The sequence below is a fragment of the Anomaloglossus baeobatrachus genome, chromosome 1, assembly GCF_048569485.1.
Source record: "Anomaloglossus baeobatrachus isolate aAnoBae1 chromosome 1, aAnoBae1.hap1, whole genome shotgun sequence".
NCBI classification, from domain to species: domain Eukaryota; kingdom Metazoa; phylum Chordata; class Amphibia; order Anura; family Aromobatidae; genus Anomaloglossus; species Anomaloglossus baeobatrachus.
This window is the reverse complement of record NC_134353.1, coordinates 59,919,136-59,941,722: the sequence shown is the minus strand read 5'-3', so window position 1 is coordinate 59,941,722 and position 22,587 is coordinate 59,919,136. Positions and strand designations below refer to the sequence as shown.

Genomic DNA, 22,587 nt, shown 5'->3' with positions numbered 1-22,587 from the left:
CTGTAGTGTAGCGGTGTGCTGTGGAGCAGCCTGTAGTATAGCGGTGTGGAGCAGCCTGTAGTATAGCGGTGTGCTGTGGAGCAGCCTGTAGTGTAGCGGTGTGCTGTGGAGCAGCCTGTAGTGTAGCGCTGTGCTGTGCAGCAGCTTGTAGTGTAGCGCTGTGCTGTGGAGCAGCCTGTAGTGTAGCGGTGTGGAGCAGCCTGTAGTGTCGCGGTGTGCTGTGGAGAAGCCTGTAGTGTAGCGCTGTGCCGTGGAGCAGCCTGTAGTGTAGCGGTGTGCTGTGGAGCAGCCTGTAGTGTAGCGCTGTGCTGTGGAGCAGCCTGTAGTGTAGCGCTGTGCTGTGGAGCAGCCTGTAGTGTAGTGCTGCGCTGTGCTGTGGAGCAGCCTGTAGTGTAGCACTATGCTGTGGAGCAGCCTGTAGTGTAGCGGTGTGCTCTGGAGCAGCCTGTAGTGTAGCGCTGTGCTGTGGAGCAACCTGTAGTATAGCGGTGTGGAGCAGCCTGTAGTGTAGCGCTGTGCTGTGGAGCAGCCTGTAGTGTAGCGGTGTGCTGTGGAGCAGCCTGTAGTGTAGCACTGTGCTGTGGAGCAGCCTGTAGTGTAGCGGTGTGCTGTGGAGCAGCCTGTGGTGTATCGGTGTGGAGCAGCCTGTAGTGTCGCGTGTGCTGTGGAGCAGCCTGTAGTGTAGCACTGTGCTGTGGAGCAGCCTGTAGTGTAGCGCTGTGCTGTGGAGCAGCCTATAGTGTAGCGTGTGGAGCAGCCTGTAGTGTAGCGCTGTGCTGTGGAGCAGCCTGTAGTATAGCGGTGTGGAGCAGCCTGTAGTGTAGCGCTGTGCTGTGGAGCAGCCTGTAGTGTAGCGGTGTGGAGCAGCCTGTAGTGTTGCGTGTGCTGTGGAGCAGCCTGTAGTGTAGCGCTGTGCTGTGGAGCAGCCTGTAGTGTAGCGGTGTGGAGCAGCCTGTAGTGTAGCGCTGTGCTGTGGAGTAGCCTGTAGTGTAGCGCTGTGCTGTGGAGCAGCCTGTAGTATAGCGGTGTGGAGCAGCCTGTAGTGTAGCGCTGTGCTGTGGAGCAGCCTGTAGTATAGCGGTGTGGAGCAGCCTGTAGTGTAGCGGTGTGCAGTGGAGCAGCCTGTAGTGTAGCGGTGTGGAGCAGCCTGTAGTGTAGCGGTGTGCAGTGGAGCAGCCTGTAGTGTAGCGGTGTGCTGTGGAGCAGCCTGTAGTGTAGCGGTGTGCTGTGGAGCAGCCTGTAGTGTAGCGGTGTGCTGTGGCGCAGCCTGTAGTGTAGCGCTGTGCTGTGGAGCAGCCTGTAGTGTAGCGGTGTGGAGCAGCCTGTAGTGTAGCGCTGTGCTGTGGAGTAGCCTGTAGTGTAGCGCTGTGCTGTGGAGCAGCCTGTAGTATAGCGGTGTGGAGCAGCCTGTAGTGTAGCGCTGTGCTGTGGAGCAGCCTGTAGTATAGCGGTGTGGAGCAGCCTGTAGTGTAGCGGTGTGCAGTGGAGCAGCCTGTAGTGTAGCGGTGTGGAGCAGCCTGTAGTGTAGCGGTGTGCAGTGGAGCAGCCTGTAGTGTAGCGGTGTGCTGTGGAGCAGCCTGTAGTGTAGCGGTGTGCTGTGGAGCAGCCTGTAGTGTAGCGGTGTGCTGTGGCGCAGCCTGTAGTGTAGCGCTGTGCTGTGGAGCAGCCTGTAGTGTAGCGGTGTGCTGTGGAGCAGCCTGTAGTGTAGCGGTGTGCTGTGGAGCAGCCTGTAGTGTAGCGGTGTGCTATGGAGCAGCCTGTAGTGTAGCGGTGTGCTGTGGAGCAGCCTGTAGTGTAGCGGTGTGGAGCAGCCTGTAGTGTAGCGGTGTGCTGTGGAGCAGCCTGTAGTGTAGCGGTGTGGAGCAGCCTGTAGTGTAGCGCTGTGCCGTGGAGCAGCCTGTAGTGTAGCGCTGTGCCGGTGAGCAGCCTGTAGTGTAGCGCTGTGCCGGTGAGCAGCCTGTAGTGTAGCGCTGTGCTGTGGAGCAGCCTGTAGTGTAGCGGTGTGCTGTGGAGCAGCCTGTAGTGTAGCGGTGTGGAGCAGCCTGTAGTGTAGCGGTGTGCCGGTGAGCAGCCTGTAGTGTAGCGCTGTGCTGTGGAGCAGCCTGTAGTGTAGCGGTGTGCTGTGGAGCAGCCTGTAGTGTAGCGCTGTGCTGTGGAGCAGCCTGTAGTGTAGCGCTGTGCTGTGGAGCAGCCTGTAGTGTAGCGCTGTGCTGTGGAGCAGCCTGTAGTGTAGCGGTGTGCTGTGGAGCAGCCTGTAGTGTAGCGGTGTGGAGCAGCCTGTAGTGTAGCGGTGTGCCGGTGAGCAGCCTGTAGTGTAGCGGTGTGCTGTGGAGCAGCCTGTAGTGTAGCGCTGTGCCGGTGAGCAGCCTGTAGTGTAGCGCTGTGCTGTGGAGCAGCCTGTAGTGTAGCGCTGTGCTGTGGAGCAGCCTGTAGTGTAGCGGTGTGGAGCAGCCTGTAGTATAGCGGTGTGGAGCAGCCTGTAGTGTAGCGCTGTGCTGTGGAGCAGCCTGTAGTGTAGCGGTGTGGAGCAGCCTGTAGTGTAGCGGTGTGCTGTGGAGCAGCCTGTAGTGTAGCGCTGTGCTGTGGAGCAGCCTGTAGTGTAGCGGTGTGCAGTGGAGCAGCCTGTAGTGTAGCGCTGTGCTGTGGAGCAGCCTGTAGTGTAGCGGTGTGCTGTGGAGCAGCCTGTAGTGTAGCGCTGTGCCGTGGAGCAGCCTGTAGTGTAGCGGTGTGGAGCAGCCTGTAGTGTAGCGCTGTGCTGTGGAGCAGCCTGTAGTGTAGCGGTGTGCTGTGGAGCAGCCTGTAGTGTAGCGCTGTGCTGTGGAGCAGCCTGTAGTGTAGCGGTGTGCAGTGGAGCAGCCTGTAGTATAGCGGTGTGGAGCAGCCTGTAGTATAGCGGTGTGGAGCAGCCTGTAGTGTAGCGGTGTGGAGCAGCCTGTAGTGTAGCGCTGTGCTGTGGAGCAGCCTGTAGTGTAGCGGTGTGCTGTGGAGCAGCCTGTAGTGTAGCGGTGTGCAGTGGAGCAGCCTGTAGTGTAGCGCTGTGCTGTGGAGCAGCCTGTAGTGTAGCGGTGTGCTGTGGAGCAGCCTGTAGTGTAGCGGTGTGCTGTGGAGCAGCCTGTAGTGTAGCGGTGTGCTGTGGAGCAGCCTGTAGTGTAGCGCTGTGCTGTGGAGCAGCCTGTAGTGTAGCGCTGTGCTGTGGAGCAGCCTGTAGTGTAGCGCTGTGCCGTGGAGCAGCCTGTAGTGTAGCGCTGTGCTGTGGAGCAGCCTGTAGTGTAGCGCTGTGCCGTGGAGCAGCCTGTAGTGTAGCGGTGTGCTGTGGAGCAGCCTGTAGTGTAGCGGTGTGCTGTGGAGCAGCCTGTAGTGTAGCGGTGTGCAGTGGAGCAGCCTGTAGTGTAGCGGTGTGCTGTGGAGCAGCCTGTAGTGTAGCGGTGTGCAGTGGAGCAGCCTGTAGTGTAGCGGTGTGCTGTGGAGCAGCCTGTAGTGTAGCGCTGTGCCGGTGAGCAGCCTGTAGTGTAGCGGTGTGCAGTGGAGCAGCCTGTAGTGTAGCGGTGTGCTGTGGAGCAGCCTGTAGTGTAGCGGTGTGCAGTGGAGCAGCCTGTAGTGTAGCGCTGTGCCGTGGAGCAGCCTGTAGTGTAGCGCTGTGCTGTGGAGCAGCCTGTAGTGTAGCGCTGTGCCGGTGAGCAGCCTGTAGTGTAGCGGTGTGCAGTGGAGCAGCCTGTAGTGTAGCGGTGTGCAGTGGAGCAGCCTGTAGTGTAGCGGTCTCCCCCTTCTGCCTCACACAGTGAATTACTCCCGAGTTCCCACGAGGTTCTTTGTTTATAATCTGCAATCCGGAATGTACTATTCTATTTCCATTTCGGGGGGGTAATTTTTTTATATCATGGCTTCCCCTCTATCACCAGTGCTATTTTCTTTCTCATTTTCCACTGCTCTATGATCTATTTACCTTGTTATAGTATATTACTATATGAAGATTCACAGACTTTTCCATATAATTTTATTTTTTTAATCTATCCCAGTTGGCCTCCCCTAGGGTGGATCACTATGGTATCGCCCGAAGTTTTATAATCCCCTGCCAGGCTGTCCTGCTGCTCAGAAGTTCACAGACAGCAGTGAAGGCGGAGGTGTGTAGACAGCGGCGCGCGGTGCTTGTTGTACTGTCTTGGTCCGTTTTCTTCCCATGGTCCCTGAGTGGGTTCAGGGAGTTCCAGTGTCTGCTCCTTGTGCACTGAGGACCCAGGTAACGCGTCCATTGTTGTGGAGACCTCATGTCTGGAGCGCTGGGGCTCTCTGCTGACCTCTGGTGGCCGGAGCCGCACATTGCAGGCGTGTGCTCAATAATAACAGATGATGGCAAAGTAACCTCAGGCCATAAAGTGCTGCTGCCCCCCTGTAACACCCCCTGTGTGCAGAGCTGCTGCCCCCCTGTAACACCCCCTGTGTGCAGAGCTGCTGCCCCCCTGTAACACCCCCTGTGTGCAGAGCTGCTGCCCCCCTGTAACACCCCCTGTGTGCAGAGCTGCTGCCCCTGTAACACCCCCTGTGTGCAGAGCTGCTGCCCCCCTGTAACACCCCCTGTGTGCAGAGCTGCTGCCCCCCTGTAACACCCCCTGTGTGCAGAGCTGCTGCCCCCCTGTAACACCCCCTGTGTGCAGAGCTGCTGCCCCCCTGTAACACCCCCTGTGTGCAGAGCTGCTGCCCCCCTGTAACACCCCCTGTGTGCAGAGCTGCTGCCCCCCTGTAACACCCCCTGTGTGCAGAGCTGCTGCCCCCTGTAACACCCCCTGTGTGCAGAGCTGCTGCCCCCTGTAACACCCCCTGTGTGCAGAGCTGCTGCCCCCCTGTAACACCCCCTGTGTGCAGAGCTGCTGCCCCCCTGTAACACCCCCTGTGTGCAGAGCTGCTGCCCCCTGTAACACCCCCTGTGTGCAGAGCTGCTGCCCCCTGTAACACCCCCTGTGTGCAGAGCTGCTGCCCCCTGTAACACCCCCTGTGTGCGGAGCTGCTGCCCCCCTGTAACACCCCCTGTGTGCAGAGCTGCTGCCCCCCTGTAACACCCCCTGTGTGCGGAGCTGCTGCCCCCCTGTAACACCCCCTGTGTGCAGGAGCTGCTGCCCCCCTGTAACACCCCCTGTGTGCGGAGCTGCTGCCCCCCTGTAACACCCCCTGTGTGCGGAGCTGCTGCCCCCCTGTAACACCCCCTGTGTGCGGAGCTGCTGCCCCCCTGTAACACCCCCTGTGTGCGAGAGCTGCTGCCCCCCTGTAACACCCCCTGTGTGCGGAGCTGCTGCCCCCCTGTAACACCCCCTGTGTGCGGAGCTGCTGCCCCCCTGTAACACCCCCCTGTGTGCGGAGCTGCTGCCCCCCTGTAACACCCCCTGTGTGCGGAGCTGCTGCCCCCCTGTAACACCCCCTGTGTGCGGAGCTGCTGCCCCCCTGTAACACCCCCCTGTGTGCGGAGCTGCTGCCCCCCTGTAACACCCCCCTGTGTGCGGAGCTGCTGCCCCCCTGTAACACCCCCTGTGTGCGGAGCTGCTGCCCCCCTGTAACACCCCCTGTGTGCGGAGCTGCTTCCCCCCTGTAACACCCCCTGTGTGCGGAGCTGCTGCCCCCCTGTAATACCCCCCTGTGTGCGGAGCTGCTGCCCCCCTGTAACACCCCCCTGTGTGCGGAGCTGCTGCCCCCTGTAACACCCCCTGTGTGCGGAGCTGCTGCCCCCCTGTAACACCCCCTGTGTGCGGAGCTGCTGCCCCCCTCCCCATGTATATGCGGAGCTTCTGCCCCCTTGTAGCACCCCCTGTATATGCGGAGCTGCTGCCCCCCCCCTATAACTCCCCTTGTTTGCAGAGCTGCTGCCCCCCTGTAACACCCCCTGTGTGCAGAGCTGCTGCCCCTGTAACACCCCCTGTGTGCAGAGCTGCTGCCCCTGTAAACACCCCCTGTGTGCAGAGCTGCTGCCCCTGTAACACCCCCTGTGTGCAGAGCTGCTGCCCCCCTGTAACACCCCCCTGTGTGCAGAGCTGCTGCCCCCCTGTAGCACCCCCTGTGTGCAGAGCTGCTGCCCCCCTGTAGCACCCCCTGTGTGCAGAGCTGCTGCCCCCCTGTAGCACCCCCTGTGTGCAGAGCTGCTGCCCCCCTGTAGCACCCCCTGCGTGCAGAGCTGCTGCCCCCCTGTAGCACCCCCTGTGTGCAGAGCTGCTGCCCCCCTGTAGCACCCCCTGTGTGTAGAGCTGCTGCCCCCCTGTAGCACCCCCTGTGTGCAGAGCTGCTGCCCCCCTGTAGCACCCCCTGTATATGCGGAGCTGCTGGCTCCCCTGTAGCACCCCCTGTATATATGAAGCTGCTGCCCCCCTGTAGCACCCCCTGTATATATGAAGCTGCTGCCCCCCCCCCTGTAGCATCCCCTGTATATGCGGAGCTGCTGCCCCCCTGTAGCACCCCCTGTATATATGGAGCGTCTGGCCCCCCTGTACCTGTAGCACCCCTTGTATATGTGGAGCTGCTGCCCCCCCTGTAGCACCCCCTGTATATATGAAGCTGCTGCCCCTCTGTAGCACCCCCCTGTATATATGGAGCGTCTGGCCCCCTGTACCTTTAGCACCCCTTGTATATGTGGAGCTGCTGCCCCCCTGTAGCACCCCCTGTATATATGGAGCTGCTGGCCCCCTGTAGCACCCCCTGTATATATGGAGCGTCTGGCCCCCTGTACCTGTAGCACCCCCTGTATATATGGAGCTGCTGGCCCCTCTGTAGCACCCCCTGTATATATGGAGCTGCTGGCACCCCCTGTATATATGGAGCATCTGCCCCCCCTGTACCTGTAGCACCCCCTGTATATATGGAGCTGCTGGCCCCCCCTGTAGCACCCCTGTATATATAGAGCTGCTGGCCCCCCTGTAGCACCCCCTGTATATATGGAGCTGCTGCCCCCCTGTAGCGCACCCCCTGTATATATGGAGCTGCTGGCCCCTCTGTAGCACCCCCTGTATATATGGAGCTGCTGGCACCCCCCCTGTATATATGGAGCATCTGCCCCCCCCTGTACCTGTAGCACCCCCTGTATATATGGAGCTGCTGGCCCCCCTGTAGCACCCCCTGTATATATAGAGCTGCTGGCCCCCCCTGTAGCACCCCCTGTATATATGGAGCTGCTGCCCCCCTGTAGCGCACCCCCTGAGCTGCTGGCCCCCCTGTATATGTGGAGCTGCTGGCCCCCCTGTATATGTGGAGCTGCTGGCCCCCCTGTATATGTGGAGCTGCTGGCCCCCCTGTATGTGAAGATGCTGGCCCCCCTGTATGTGGAGATGCTGGCCCCCCTGTATGTGGAGATGCTGGCCCCCCTGTATGTGGAGATGCTGGCCCCCCTGTATGTGGAGATGCTGGCCCCCCTGTATGCGGAGCTGCTGCCCCCCCTGTATATGGGGAGCTCCTGGCCCCCTCTTTCCCATATTACACAGTGCAGCCTCATTTCTCTTTCTATATGATCTGATGTAACGCTCAGTTATGGAGAGTTCCTCCCAGATCGGCTGGGTTTGGGGCTACTTCACTTTTCTTTTATCTTTCTCCCATATGTCTATCTCATATATATTCAAGTTGATAAAAATGATTTGTAGCCAGGTCCGTGGTCCCGTGGCCACGTCGTTAGTCCGTGGTTGTAGGACCAGAAGACTTGAGTAATCGCCTCATAGCGGCTGGATTCCCCGATTCCTCATCAGATTAGTAGGCCCAGTGCAACGCCATATCTGCCTCGCACCACAATGTCGTGCCAGACTAACTAGTCAAAAGAGGCAACAGGTAAGGGGTCCGGCCTGGCCGGTGGGCCTGTGTTGTAGATGTATGTAGCCTGTTCATCACATGAATAGTGCCGCCAGCCCGTGCTGTGCAGTTCCAGCCCTGCTCTGTAGATGTATGATGAATGTACATTACACATTTCCGTGTTTCCATCAGTTTGTAGGGTTTTGCGGCCTCCATTCATGCCTCCTCCGGCCCAGTCAGAGGCTGCACAGCGACTTCCTGAGTATTAAGCACCAGGGCTAGAATTACCATGTGTAACCCAACTCCTGAGCAGCTGCTTTCATAAACTCTTCTCCTGGGCCCACAGGAATCATGGCGGGGTCACCACACAACCACACACCTATAGTTAACCCACAACATGCTGCCGCATTGTCATAACCCTACACACGGGGGTGTCCATAGTGCACCCCCCCCGGCCTTTATTCTTCTCTCCTCTCGGCCTGGTGGTTTGTGCTGTGCTCCATAATTATAATCTCACAGCAGCGAGCAGGACAATGAGCATATGGATGAGGCCCGGCCGCTGTAATCCCGGCCGCTCCTCATTACAGATGGCCGGGATGGATTTCTACAATCCAGGATAATTGCTGCAAAAATTTGCTTCAGAAGTTTGGGTTTTGTATTATTGAATTGACCTGAAGAGCTAACAATCTATTTGCCGCACATCTGGACCCTGCAGTGTGTCCCACATTTCAAAGGAAGCATGGAATGGATTTTATATAGTTCCTGTTAGTTTTTGTATTGCAAAATTAGGAAAAATATTCTTGATATTCAGTATGTCATACCAATCTCTCTGTATAGATGTCTTTATCTATGGACTCCATATCATTCAATATCCATGGCTGTGCCCGTCACTGCTATCTCCTCTAAGAGCCAACATAGACGTCAAAAGAAGCAATTTAAAAAGTTGTCACTACTTTCTTTTTCTTTCTCTTTTTCTTTCTTTAATTTTCTTTCTTTTCTTTTTACTTCTTTCCTCCCCTCTTCCCTTCCTCCGGTCTCTCCTCCCTTCCTCCGGTCTCTCCTCCCTTCCTCCGGTCTCTCCTCCCTTCCTCCGGTCTCTCCTCCCTTCCTCCGGTCTCTCCTCCCTTCCTCCGGTCTCTCCTCCCTTCCTCCGGTCTCTCCTCCCTTCCTCCGGTCTCTCCTCCCTTCCTCCGGTCTCTCCTCCCCTTCCTCCGGTCTCTCCTCCCTTCCTCCGGTCTCTCCTCCCTTCCTCCGGTCTCTCCTCCCTTCCTCCGGTCTCTCCTCCCTTCCTCCGGTCTCTCCTCCCTTCCTCCGGTCTCTCCTCCCTTCCTCCGGTCTCTCCTCCCTTCCTCCGGTCTCTCCTCCCTTCCTCCGGTCTCTCCTCCCTTCCTCCGGTCTCTCCTCCCTTCCTCCGGTCTCTCCTCCCTTCCTCCGGTCTCTCCTCCCTTCCTCCGGTCTCTCCTCCCTTCCTCCGGTCTCTCCTCCCTTCCTCCGGTCTCTCCTCCCTTCCTCCGGTCTCTCCTCCCTTCCTCCGGTCTCTCCTCCCTTCCTCCGGTCTCTCCTCCCTTACCCTTTCTTCCTCCCTTACCCTTTCTTCCTCCCTTACCCTTTCTTCCTCCCTTACCCTTTCTTCCTCCCTTACCCTTCCTTACCCTTCCTTACCCTTCCTTACCCTTCCTTACCCTTCCTTACCCTTCCTTACCCTTCCTTACCCTTTCTTCCCCTTTCTTCCCCTTTCTTCCCCTTTCTTCCCCTTTCTTCCCCTTTCTTCCCCTTTCTTCCCCTTTCTTCCCCTTTCTTCCCCCCTTTCTTACTTCCCCCCCCTTTCTTACTTCCCCCCCCTTTCTTACTTCCCCCCCTTTCTTACTTCCCCCCCTTTCTTACTCCCCCCCCTTTCTTACTTCCCCCCCCTTTCTTACTTCCCCCCCCTTTCTTACTTCCTCCGGTCTTCCTTATCTTCCTATGTATCTTCCATCTTTGTTACCCTTTCTTGTCCTCTATCTTCGCCTGTACATATGTTTGTTCTATATACCGCTCTGTGGGATGTGTCGGTGTTATATAACTGCTATAATGCTGCAGGTATGGGCTATGTCCCCATATCTTGGGCTGGCTTCACACTGCTCTTTCTTTCCGGTCTTTTTCCTCCACTTCCTAGTAAATCTTTCATGGCCTCCTTAGGGCTGCCGGCGCTCACACGTTGCATATGAAGCAGTCTGGCCGGGGCGCTCCCTTCTCTTCTTTCCACCATGTGGCGCTTTAATACTGTCCTGTTGATATATTTATAGACAGACGCGCTATTTTCTTTCTCGTCTCCAGGGAATATTCTGACCAGGAGACCGTGAGAAAGTTTAGGCGAAGCGTAGAGTGTGCATGTGTCGGCCTGGAGCATATACCTCTTATATACGTATACAGCTACGTACAAATTCTATACATGTAAACTGTAAATATTGTAAAAAATATATACACTGTAATGCTGGTTTATTACATTCTGGATTAAGGGACGTTTGATGTATATTCTATAGGAGACCGTTATTTTTACTTTACTTTCATACTCCAGTGTGGCAGAATGTTGTACAAGTGATCTCAGATGCACGTTCCCTAGGAGTCTGTTCACACTGCTTCTTTTTCCACTGCCCACCTAAAAAACTGTGCTAATGTTATCTTTCCTATTCAATAAATGTCATAAAAGTGCTTCCCCCCCCCCAAAAACCTAGAAAGGTGATTTCAGTCAATGCGTTTCGCATTGGAAAGTCCTTCATCAGGGTAATCAATTCCTTTTTTCGGTACTGCATAGAGTGTGCACACGTTGAGTACAGGGGAGGTGACTTTTTTTTTTTTACATGTTTTTAATCTTTAATCTTTTCTACTTAACTTTTTTGTTTTTACATTTTTTTTACTTTTTTTCGTTTACTTTTTTTGCTTTTTCTCTTTTTTTTCTATTTTTACTCTTCTATTTTATTCTCTTTTACTCTTTTTTTACTCTTTTTTTCCTTTTTCTTCCTTTTTTTTACTTTTTTTTTACACTTTTTAACTTTTTTTTACTCTTTTTACTCTGTTACTCTTTTTTTTTCTTTACTCTTTTTTTATTTTTTTTTTTTTACACTTTTTACACTTTTATTTTTTTTACTCTTTTTTGTTACTTTTTTACTTTTTTTTATCCTTTTTTTACTCTTTTTTTAATCTTTTTTTACTTTTTAGATTTTTTTTGACAAATTTTTACTTTTTTTTACTTTTTTTTTTACACTTTTGCAATGCATTTCTGATACATTTTTTGCATGCGTTGTACATGCATTCTAGGGTGGAAAAAAAGTTGCAAAAACGCTATAGCAATTGCACAAAACTTTAGGATTCTCATTGACTTTGCCGGCATAATGATTTGCGTTAAATTTGACAAAACCGCACTAAAAAAAACCTCATAAAAAAATCGGTGTGTGCACAAAGCCTTATTGTATAATGAAAAGTCATTTCAAACTAATAATAATTTTGTGTATAGCGCCATGTTCTACAGCACTTTACAATTAAGCGTATGACTCGTTCCCCAAAATATATCAAAATCGTTTATTTTTGTATGACTTTCAAAAATTGACATTTTGCGCCGGATTATAAGAACACTGACGGATTAATGGAATTTTCACTGTAATGTGTAGGTAGTTTTGGAGTGGGGGAGGTTTGCTCCTGGGAAATGCTGAGTAATGTGCATTTACATCCTGATCAGCAGCTCAGCTGGGTTGATTCTGCAGTGTGTGATAATAAAGTTGTGCGAAAAGTAAAAAAAAAAAAAAGTTACGTAGGAGTGTCGTTGGCCAATCAGAGCGTAGTGTGGGCGTTTTTGGAGCAGGGGAGGGGGCATGTGTGAGTGAATAGCTCTTTTTATTTGTGTTGTGTGGTCATATGCATGGAAGCAGCCAAGGGGAAAGCAGCAGCCGGGGGAAGGCAAGCGTGCTGCACAGGTACACATTAATACCAGGGCAAGGGGCTGCTTCCCCCAGCCTGTGTGTAGAGTATATGGACTCCCCCTCGTAGTGCTTGCAAAAGAAAAAAAAAATCCCTTTCTTTATCCCTTGTTTTTCTTCTTACTAGATGTTTTTATTTGCATCATTTACGCCTTTAGTATACGTGTAATAATAATAAAAAAAAATTTTTTTTATTTTTTTTTTTATATCCCCAACGCTTTATTTTTATTTTTTTCATTTAATTCGAAGCTTTAAAGAAAAAAAATGTATAAAAAAGTCGCGATTTATTTTTTAAACAGATCGCTTCGATTTGGACCCTTATCGTTTAAGAATTTTTTTTGTAATTTTTTTTTTTTGTATTTTATTTTTCCACGCTGCTTTGCTGTGTGCGGTGGGAGGAAATAGAAGGATTTCTATTAAAAGGGAAAAAAAAAATATTGCCTTGGGAACTGTTAACCGGATTGATGGGGAGGGGGGGGGTACTTAATTCCTCGTTGTTTAACCCCCGGTGTGCTGGGAAGCTTTGCTTCTCCGGTATGGTGGCGATGCTGCTCTTTCAGGGCCTTGTCACAATACTTTTTGTCCCCTTGTGCCACCAGGACAGGGATTTCCGTGCAGGCAAAGGCAAGCAGCAGCTGTGTGTGTATATATATATATATGTGTATATATATATATGTGTATATATATATATATATATATATATAATTTCTACAGAGGGGTTATGCTGGGTGAGACGTGACATCACGAAATTGACAGTACGCAGCCCCCATGCTTGTATATTAATAGCAATGGTAAGAAATGAAGGGAGGTCTGTGGATTGTAGGTTTTTTGTTTTTCTTCTCTAGGCCTCAGGATGGGCACGAAAACAACAGCTGTCTCCATGGGCCGTGTGCTTTCTCTATAGGCGAGCTGATTTGCCCGGGCAGCCATTAATAAGTGCCTTGCAATTGCTGAGCAAACTCGGCCCTTCCTCAAGTTGTTTTTATGGGTTAAACGACCCTGTAATTTTGTGGTTTCCTTCATGCTGAGAATATCGTACCCGTCCGTCCCCCCACCCCCCCCCACCCTACACCTCTCCGTTTTTGGACAACTTTAAAGGTGCACACACTTTTTTTTTCTTTCAATGTGTATATATATGTATATACTGTATGTGTCTTTACACTTCATCCACCCCCTTAAAGGAGAGACTTTAAATAGTAAATTATACCCCTGGGAGTGAGTATAATGTAAAGCAGAATCCATGAATCGACATGACGAAGGAAGGGTGGGGGGGGGGGGTGTGGAAATTGTTAACATTAAGAAGTCACTAAAGTCTGCAGAGAAGTGCTCTAATATAATCCATGTTCGGCCTAGAGACCACGTTTTTTCAGGAGCATGTTAGGTTGGGACATGTGTTCACACTTATAAAGAGGGGGGGGGAGCGCGACACTGGAAGGTTATTGTTAAACTTGTGCTGGCTTTCCACCGAGGATTAAATGACACACTGCGGGTTTCGAACGGATCCCCATATGTGCAAAGAAGAAAAAAAAATGTGATTGTATGTATATATATATATCAGTAATATATATATATATATATATATATATTGTATATGTGTGTGTATGTGTGTGTGTGTATATGTGTGTGTGTGTGTATATGTGTGTGTGTGTGTGTGTGTATATGTGTGTGTGTGTATATGTGTGTGTGTGTATATGTGTGTGTGTGTGTGGTGTGTGTGTGTGTATATGTGTGTGTGTATATATGTGTGTGTGTGTGTGTGTGTATATATATAGTATATATATATATACTATATATATATAAAATGTGTGTATACTTATGTGTGTGTGTGTGTCTGTGTGTGTCTATCTGTGTGTATGTGTGTGTGTGTGTGTGTATATATATATATATGTATGTGTGTGTGTGTATATGTGTGTATATGCGTGTGTGTGTGTGTATATGTGTGTGTATATGTGTGTGTGTGTGTATATGTGTGTGTGTGTGTAGTATATAATATATATATATATGTGTGTGTCTGGTGTTTCTATGTGTGTGTGTGTGCTTGTATGTGTGTGCGTGTGTGTGTGTGTGTGTGTCTGTGTCGATGTGTGTGTATATCTGCGTGCATGCGTGTGTATGTGTATATATGCATATATGTGTTTGTGTGTATATGTGTGCGCTATATACGCATACGTATGTGTATATGCACATGGTGTATATATAGACGGATGTGTGTATATACGTTGTGTGTGTGTATATATATATATAGTATATATAATATATATACATTTATACTGTATGTATACAGTATGTATGTGTATATAGGTGCGTGTGGGTGTATATATGTATGTGTATAATATATATAATATATATACGTGTACATTGTGTGTACATGCATGTGTGTGTGTGTGTATATATATATATATATATATATATATATATATATATATGTGTATATATAATATGCGTTTGAGTGTATATATGCATGTGTAATGCGTGTGTGTATATATATTGTATAATATATGATATATATGCGCGCATGTGTGTTATATATGTATGTGTGGACATATGTATGTATGTATGTGTGTATATATGTACATGTGTGTTATATATGTATATGTGTATATATATGTATACATGGCAACTTTTTTATTTGGATATTAATTTTTTTTTTTAAAAAATGTTTTCCATGTGTCTATCTAATCTTTTTCCAATACCGTTCGTTTTTTTAAAGAGCATGGCATCTTTGCCCTATGTATCACCTTGTTAAAAAAAATGTATGCTAAAAAGATTGGATTTTTGCCTGCAGTCCCCCTACAAAACCCTCCTTTCTCCCTGCAGGATTCGCCATAACTGTGTAAAATCATTCATTGAATAACCGCAGCTTGATGCCAAAATAATTAATGATTTAATTTGGATTTTCTAGTATTTTACGCAGGGCTTTTTTTTTTTTGTTTTCAGTTTTAATTTTTTTTTATTTTAACATTTTTAAAATATTTTTTTGAAAATTGGTTTACACTTCTTCGTTAAGGAATTTTGAGCTGAATATTTTGGGTTGGTCTTCACTCTTACTTTGGTTGTGGGTGTATACTGTGCTTTTAGAGAAATTATCGATTCTGACGTCTGTTTTATAAAATACTTATATTCTCCATGAATAAAGCAATTTTGGGATCTTCTTCTGCATTATGATGGTAAACCTTGTCTTAAAGGAAACTTTTCTGCTCTCCTGAAATGTCTGTTTTAGTAAATCCTTGTAGCCTCCATGAAAAAGGAATTCTGGGGAGCCTCTTACTGTTACTCTGCGTTGTACTGTCCCTCAGTTATTCCCCATTGAAATTAGTCAAGAATTTGATTACTGGGTGCTACCATTCTCTGACCAAGGGGTGTGTCCCTACATAGTCTGATACATTCAGCACTGATTGGACAAGAAGAGACACGCCCCTCTTCAGTTGGTAACGCCCAGTTATGATATTCCTAAACTTGTAGGATGAATAACAGAGGAATGGCACAGTGCAATGTTTTAAGAAAATACTTTCCAGGATTGTTGTTTTATAGGGAATTTAAGTAAATACCGTCAGGAGGATTTGACACGTTCCCTTAAAATCCAGATTCTTCTTCATAACTCTGGATACGATCGTATGATTGTATTGCAATACCTCAAAAACTAATTTCTTTGACTTTGGAGTTCCAGTGTTTTTTGGAGGCACACAAGTTGGCTGGTCTATTTGAATATTTCCGTGTGGTGTTTGGGCAATTTTGGCCAAGACTGGAGATATCCGAGGCGCCAGGTAAAGTTATGCAACTTGTGCCTAACGTTTTGAGTATAGGGTTTCCTCAAAACGTTAAGTTGAATAGGGGATAACTTACTGATTGCTGGGATCTCCAAAGAACTGTGAGGGAAATACACTCCTGCTATACCTTTTGAACTCCAAATTAATACAGTTTGTTTTATGAGCGCTTGGGAAATCAATTCAGCACACACTTAATATGGTGTACTCAAAGAATTCTTTATTAGTAGATGTGACCAGTTTATATAGGGTCACAGACAAAGGATAAGTATGCGCCAATAAGAGCAGTAGGGACGGCAACGGAAATGTTAAACTAACCCACCCATAAGTTTTAGCTGAACCCTATAACATCATTAGCTATAAGACAAGATTGATTCTATAAGAACAAAGTGGATTCTGTTCTCTCACAGAACCCTGAGATTAAAGTTCTGGACCCCATCTCTGTATAGTGCTTGGCTATTTATGGCAGACCCATACACGATGAATGGGACACCTGCTCCATTCAAGACCGGGCTCTACCGAACCTGCTTCTTGAACACCCATCTTGGATAGGAGAATATGTTTGTGGCCTCCTTATATTGTCACACTTAGTAACTCATCTTGTTAAGGTAGGGTTGGTTTGGTTCGGTCCACCAGAGGACAGGAAGATCTTCGGTTGGCCTCGATTTCCTATTTGGTGGTCCCAAAGTTGCCCAGTCTAACACTTGGTCCATGATTAGGCTAAGGGCTATATGGCTACTGGCTATATGACTTAACTAGTACTTGTTTAGTGACTTCAATAGTCTGTGGACTGTGCCCACAAGCTTCTGCTTTGTAAAGCCCAGTAGTAGACATAGTCCCCTGGATACAAGGTATTTCACAAATATGTTAAGTATTTCAGCAAGGCCTAAAACCAACCTTCTTCCGTCAGGTAATTTCAAAGACTCGATAACACCACAGGAGTCTTGTAGTCCAAAGTGTAAAAAAAAAAATTAAACTCCTTCCAGATTTTCCCAGAGTCTAGTGTAGCAGTAGAAAGAGTGGGTGAGATGAATCAATGCGTGAGAATGATCCCCATATATCTGGGCCGGGCAAAGTGCGGCCTGCGGGCCACAGCTGGCCCTTTGGCTGTTTCAGTCTGGGCAAAGGATGGGGGGGGGCTGTGGGGCTCATAATGTATATAGGAGACTATATGAGGCTTATACTGAATTTAAGGCTGTGGGGCACATACTGTATATAGGAGGGTACGGTATGTGGGGCTCATTCTGTATATAGGAGGCTATGTGGGGCTTATACTATATATAGGAGGGTGGCACGGTGGCTCAGTGGTTAGCGCTGCACCCTTGCAGCACTGGGGTCCTGGGTTCTAGTCCCACTCAGGACAACATCTGCAAGGAGTTTGTATGTTCTCCCCGTGTTTGCATGGGTTTCCTCCGGGTTCTCTGGATTCTTCCCACACTCCAAAAACATACTAATAGGCAATTTAGATTGTGAGCCCCAATGGGTACAGTGTTGCCAATGTATGTAAAGCGCTATGAAATTAATAGCGCTATATAAATGAATAAATATATTATTAGGAGGCTATGTGGGGCTCATACTGGATATAAAAGGCTATGTGGGGCTCATACTGGATATAGGAGGCTATGTGGGGCTCATACTGGATATAGGAGGCTATGTGGGGCTCATACTGGATATAGGAGGCTATGTGGGGCTCATACTGGATATAGGAGGCTATGTGGGGCTCATACTGGATATAGGAGGCTATGTGGGGCTCATACTGGATATAGGAGGCTATGTGGGGCTCATACTGAATATAGGAGGCTATGTGGGGCTCATACTGAATATAGGAGGCTATGTGGGGCTCATACTGGATATAGGAGACTATGTGGGGCTCATACTGGATATAGGAGGCTATGTGGGGCTCATACTGGATATAGGAGGCTATGTGGGGCTCATACTGGATATAGGAGGCTATGTGGGGCTCATACTGGATATAGGAGGCTATGTGGGGCTCATACTGGATATAGGAGGCTATGTGGGGCTCATACTGGATATAGGAGGCTATGTGGGGCTCATACTGGATATAGGAGGCTATGTGGGGCTCATACTGGATATAGGAGGCTATGTGGGGCTCATACTGGATATAGGAGGCTATGTGGGGCTCATACTGGATATAGGAGGCTATGTGGGGCTCATACTGGATATAGGAGGCTATGTGGGGCTCATACTGGATATAGGAGGCTATGTGGGGCTCATACTGGATATAGGAGGCTATGTGGGGCTCATACTGGATATAGGAGGCTATGTGGGGCTCATACTGGATATAGGAGGCTATGTGGGGCTCATACTGGATATAGGAGGCTATGTGGGGCTCATACTGGATATAGGAGGCTATGTGGGGCTCATACTGGATTTAAGAGGCTATATGGGGCTCATAATGTATATAGGAGACTGGGGGCTCATACTGTATGTAGGAGGCTATGTAGGGCGCATAATGTATATAGGAGGCTATGTGGGGTTCATCATGTATTTAGTTCATGTGGGGGCTCATACTGTATTTAAAAGGCTATGTTTGAGCTCATACTGTATTAATGAAGCTATGTGGGGGCTCATACTGTATTAGAGACTGGGATCTCGCTTTATTAGAGGGGGCTATGTAGTGGGATGTGTATGTAGAGGAGCTGTGTTTGGACTCACACTTTTTATAGAAGGTCTATGTGGTGGCTCACATAAATAGATGGGCTATGTGGGGGTTGACACTGTATATAATGGGCTATGTGGGGGCTCATAATATATTTAGGAGCCCATATCCAGGTTCATACTGTATATGAAAGGCTATGTGGCGGGTTCACGCTGTATATAGAGGGGCTATGTGGGGGCTCATACTGTACTTAGGTTCTACATGGGGGCTCATTCTGTATGGATTGGGCTTTATGGGAGCTCATACTGTATGTAGGGAACTGTATGGGGGCTCATACTGTATATAGGTGGGGCTGTGTGTGAGCTCATACGTTAAGGGGGGCTGTATTGGGGCTCATACTGTATATAGTGGGATGTCAGCATGCTTAATTCTGCTCAATGTTAAATGATACAATTAATATGGATATAAAATAATTATAATTAATGTTAATATTGAGCAGAATTAATTTGACTATTCACACCAGTTACGGTCTCCCCTCGGGAAAATTAATTGTTTACCTCTGCAGTGTTATACATGCTAATAAGCCTATACATTTTGCCAAAACCTATATTTGATGATATACTCAAATCGCCCCCCTTTTTCTATATAGGATTACTCGGCTATACATGGTTACGTTTTGAAACAGCACCCCAAACCTGGAGGCACTGTGATCTTCCTACGCTGAATGTTTGCTTTAAGGGCCAATGTGCAGATGTTCCCATGTTTGTCACCGGTCCTTGGCGCCCAGTGTAATTCGGAATTCCCCGGTGTAGATGGAGATCACGATCACTTTCCCTCTGAACATTCCATTGTATGACTTGTTCTCCAGCCATCTCCGCTTAGTGATGTGTAACCCATTAGTTCACTGTAGTTTAGATAATTTCAGAATGCATCACATAAAGGTATCTCAATGTTGTCATAAAATGGCATGGTTCACAGGCTTCCCCGGGGCGTGGCTTGCAGGTATCCCTGGGGTCCTGGCTCACGGGTTTTTTTTCCACCTGGGGTCCTGGCTCACGGGGTTTTTCCACCTGGGGTCCTGGTTCACGGGGTTTTTTCACCTGGGGTCCTGGCTCACGGGGTTTTTCCACCTGGGGTCCTTCCACCTGGGGTCCTGGCTCACGGGGTTTTTCCACCTGGGGTCCTGGCTCACGGGGTTTTTCCACCTGGGGTCCTGGCTCACGAGGTTTTTCCACCTGGGGTCCTGGCTCACGGGGTTTTTCCACCTGGGGTCCTGGCTCACGGGGTTTTTCCACCTGGGGTCCTGGCTCATGGGGTTTTTCCACCTGGGGTCCTGGCTCATGGGGTTTTTCCACCTGGGGTCCTGGCTCATGGGGTTTTTCCACCTGGGGTCCTGGCTCATGGGGTTTTTCCACCTGGGGTCCTGGCTCATGGGGTTTTTCCACCTGGGGTCCTGGCTCGCGGGGCTCCCCCCCCTGGGGTCTCGGCTCGCGGGGCTCCCCCCCCCCCTGGGGTCCCGGCTCGCGGGGCTCCCCCCCCCCTGGGGTCCCGGCTCGCGGGGCTCCCCCCCCCCCCCTGGGGTCCCGACTCGCGGGGCTCCCCCCCCCCTGGGGTCCCGACTCGCGGGGCTCCCCCCCCCCCTGGGGGTCCCGACTCGCGGGGCTCCCCCCCCCCCCTGGGGTCCCGACTCGCGGGGCTCCCCCCCCCCTGGGGTCCCGACTCGCGGGGCTCCCCCCCCCCTGGGGTCCCGGCTCGCGGGGCTCCCCCCCCCCGGGGTCCCGGCTCGCGGGGTTTCCCCCCCTGGGGTCCCGGCTCGCGGGGCTCCCCTCGAGTGGCCTAGCTCTTAAGTTTTCCCTGGGGGGGCATGTCTTTAGGCTTCTTTGTATAAGTAACCTGTGGGCACCATCCCCTCAGTATAGTCCCAAAAAATTTACAGCAATTGAAAAGGCCCATATCTCTGGAACCATACTGCAGATTTACCCCCCCCTTTCCTTCACAAAACCCCATAATACTCAGGAACAGCAGGAATAAAAATAAGGGAAAAATTGGCTATATTTTTGACCTATTGACAGGTCCACTTTAGCCTCATTGTGTATGGTTGGCTTGTACTAGTGTTTGATATATCATTTATTTTTTATAGATATACATTTTTTTTTATATAATTCATGAGTACCTATATGTGGTTTAAGATGCCGTTATCTATATATTCGGATCTTGCTTGTATAATTGAGGCTAAAAGCTATTACCCAATATACTATGCAGAGGCAGTTTCTGCACCAAGCCGCGCAATACCTTGTCACCGGATTTATAGGTCAGCTTCAGTCCTCCTTATGGAAACAATGGTCATGGGAGCATGTAGACCAGGAAAGAAAAAATCCAAACCAATGTCCAGGAAGTAGAAATCTACGGCAACCACCATCCAATATTACAAAGTGTTCTCGACAATTGCATTGGACCCGTTCAAGCACAAAAACGTGCGAAATGGCCATCGTCCATTAGGGGGCCTGCACTCGGGGAGAGAGCCGAGTGCAGGCCCACTAATGGACGACAGACGTCTTGGACGTCCTTGTGCTTCAACGGGTCCAATGCCATGGTCGAGACCACTTTGGAATATTGGATGGTGGTTGCCGTAGATTTCTACTTCCTCTACTTTAGTGCCGGTATTTGTTTTTTATTTTACATGATTATTCCCATAAAAAAAAACCTAAAAAATACCTTTACATTTTTAGGTCTCCCATCATTTATTTTATAGTTTTTTGTTTTTGTTCTCCTGCATTTTATAATTAAAAAGCTTTAATAGTATTTTAGAAAACTTTGTATAAAATGAAATTGAAGCTCGGAGGCGTTAAGCCAACTCAGAGCATTCTTTACACCTCGGCGTACGAGTCCGGATGAGATATTTACTCGAGATCCCTTCATCTTCTCGAGAGTTACTTTGTGGTTCTGACTTGAAAAGCTGAGAGCGACGTGTCAAATCTGGGCTGAAATATTCCATTGAGTAGTAAGTAGACATAGCAGGTCATGAATCCAAAATATGTTCCAATAACAGGAGGAAGCCGGGCCCGATCTCAACCCCGCTCTTTTAGTCTCGGAAAAAGGTAGGAAAAACAAATATCAGGCCCAGGCCAGATCCGTTCCTTCTTTTTTGACCTTTAGGGACAAATTAGGATGTGACATTTGGGGAGATTACGGTTGACGTCCACCCAAAACGATATAAGTAGATGTCTGACACCGGAGGACGCGTTTCCTGTCCAAAATTTATTTAGTTTGGCTTTTTTGGGCTTTTTAGTCAATAGCCAGTTCATTGGGACTCGGAGAGGTATAAGGTGCTTTGTGCCTCGCGTCACTTATGTCACCAGTTGACCTTGTAAGACCCAACTATTCCGTTGCCAATAGAGGAGAGATGATGGCGCGTGTTTTTATGTTTCCCCTCTTCCCTCGTTCTACTGGTAAAGACCTGACAAGCCTGTTGTTGGATCCTGTTTTATGGCCGCCTTGGGTTAGTTTCCGTAAGTGGGTAGGAGGGACACTGTTATACTACACTATATTATACTGTATGGCAATCGTATACTATTTTATACCGTACGGTTTTATTTTATGTTGCACTACACCTTCCTTATACTATTGTATGCTAAGCAACCTTTCAATATACAGTGTGTCCACCCATATCCTGTCCACCGCCATTAACTTGAGAACAGTGGCAGCTATAAGCATAGAAGTGGTGTCTAGGTATAGTAAAGTAGCCATGCTCTACGCAATGAAACCACCTATAGCGCCACCTGGTGGAAAACAACGGTGTTAGCATTTTTATCTCAAACGGAACGAGATAAAGGAAAAAAGTGAATTACAAAGTTGTAGGGCATCATCAATTCAATACGAATCTCAAGCTAATGGTGGTGGACAGGATATGGGTGGACACACTGTATAATTCTGATGTGTGCTACACTACACTATTATAAAGTACACTAGTTTGTTCTAAGCTATTTTTTGGGGGTACGTTCAAGTTGTTGAAAAAAGTGAGGCGAAATTGCCTATTTCTAAAACACTGGTCTTGCCGTTTGGCATGCCAAGAATCTGCATTCAATCTGCAACACTGTGAATGTGCGTGGCTTCCTATCAATAAGTGACCGCTAACTTATTTTTACCGCGCACCGATCCGGCAGGAAAAAAAACAGTGCCATGTAAACTATGGCCTCGGATTTACATTGAAATGAATGGGAGGCCGTATGTGGGCTGTGGATGTAATATTCTCTGAAATCTATGTGAAATGCATGATGTTATCATACCCTATACTATAAACTTTGCGGCACGATGGTGTTTATATACTACACTACATTATTCTGTATTACATTACACTATTCTCTACTATGTGTTTTATATTACTTTACACTATTCTAAAGTATCTACTTGGGTTGAGCAAAAAGATGTGTTGCAGTGGTCTGGTTTACAGTGCGGCTCAACGTGACAGCCTTACTAGGACAGTCTTCCTTTCTGTGGT

General features: G+C 49.0%; 1 protein-coding gene across 3 annotated transcripts in view; it reads left to right on the top strand.

Moving 5' to 3' along the window:
- The first annotated feature begins 4,099 nt into the window (after positions 1-4,099).
- The window catches only part of FAM53A (family with sequence similarity 53 member A), a 93,290-nt gene continuing 74,802 nt past the window's right edge, over positions 4,100-22,587 (top strand). Inside the window, exon 1 of one of the 3 annotated variants that reach the window (XM_075332724.1) lies at positions 4,100-4,121. The gene's annotated coding sequence lies outside the window, so the exon portion shown is untranslated. Of the gene's footprint in view, positions 4,122-4,149; positions 4,238-11,642; positions 11,703-22,587 lie in introns of those variants that run through there. The other 2 variants (XM_075332722.1, XM_075332721.1) reach the window with 2 other exon arrangements.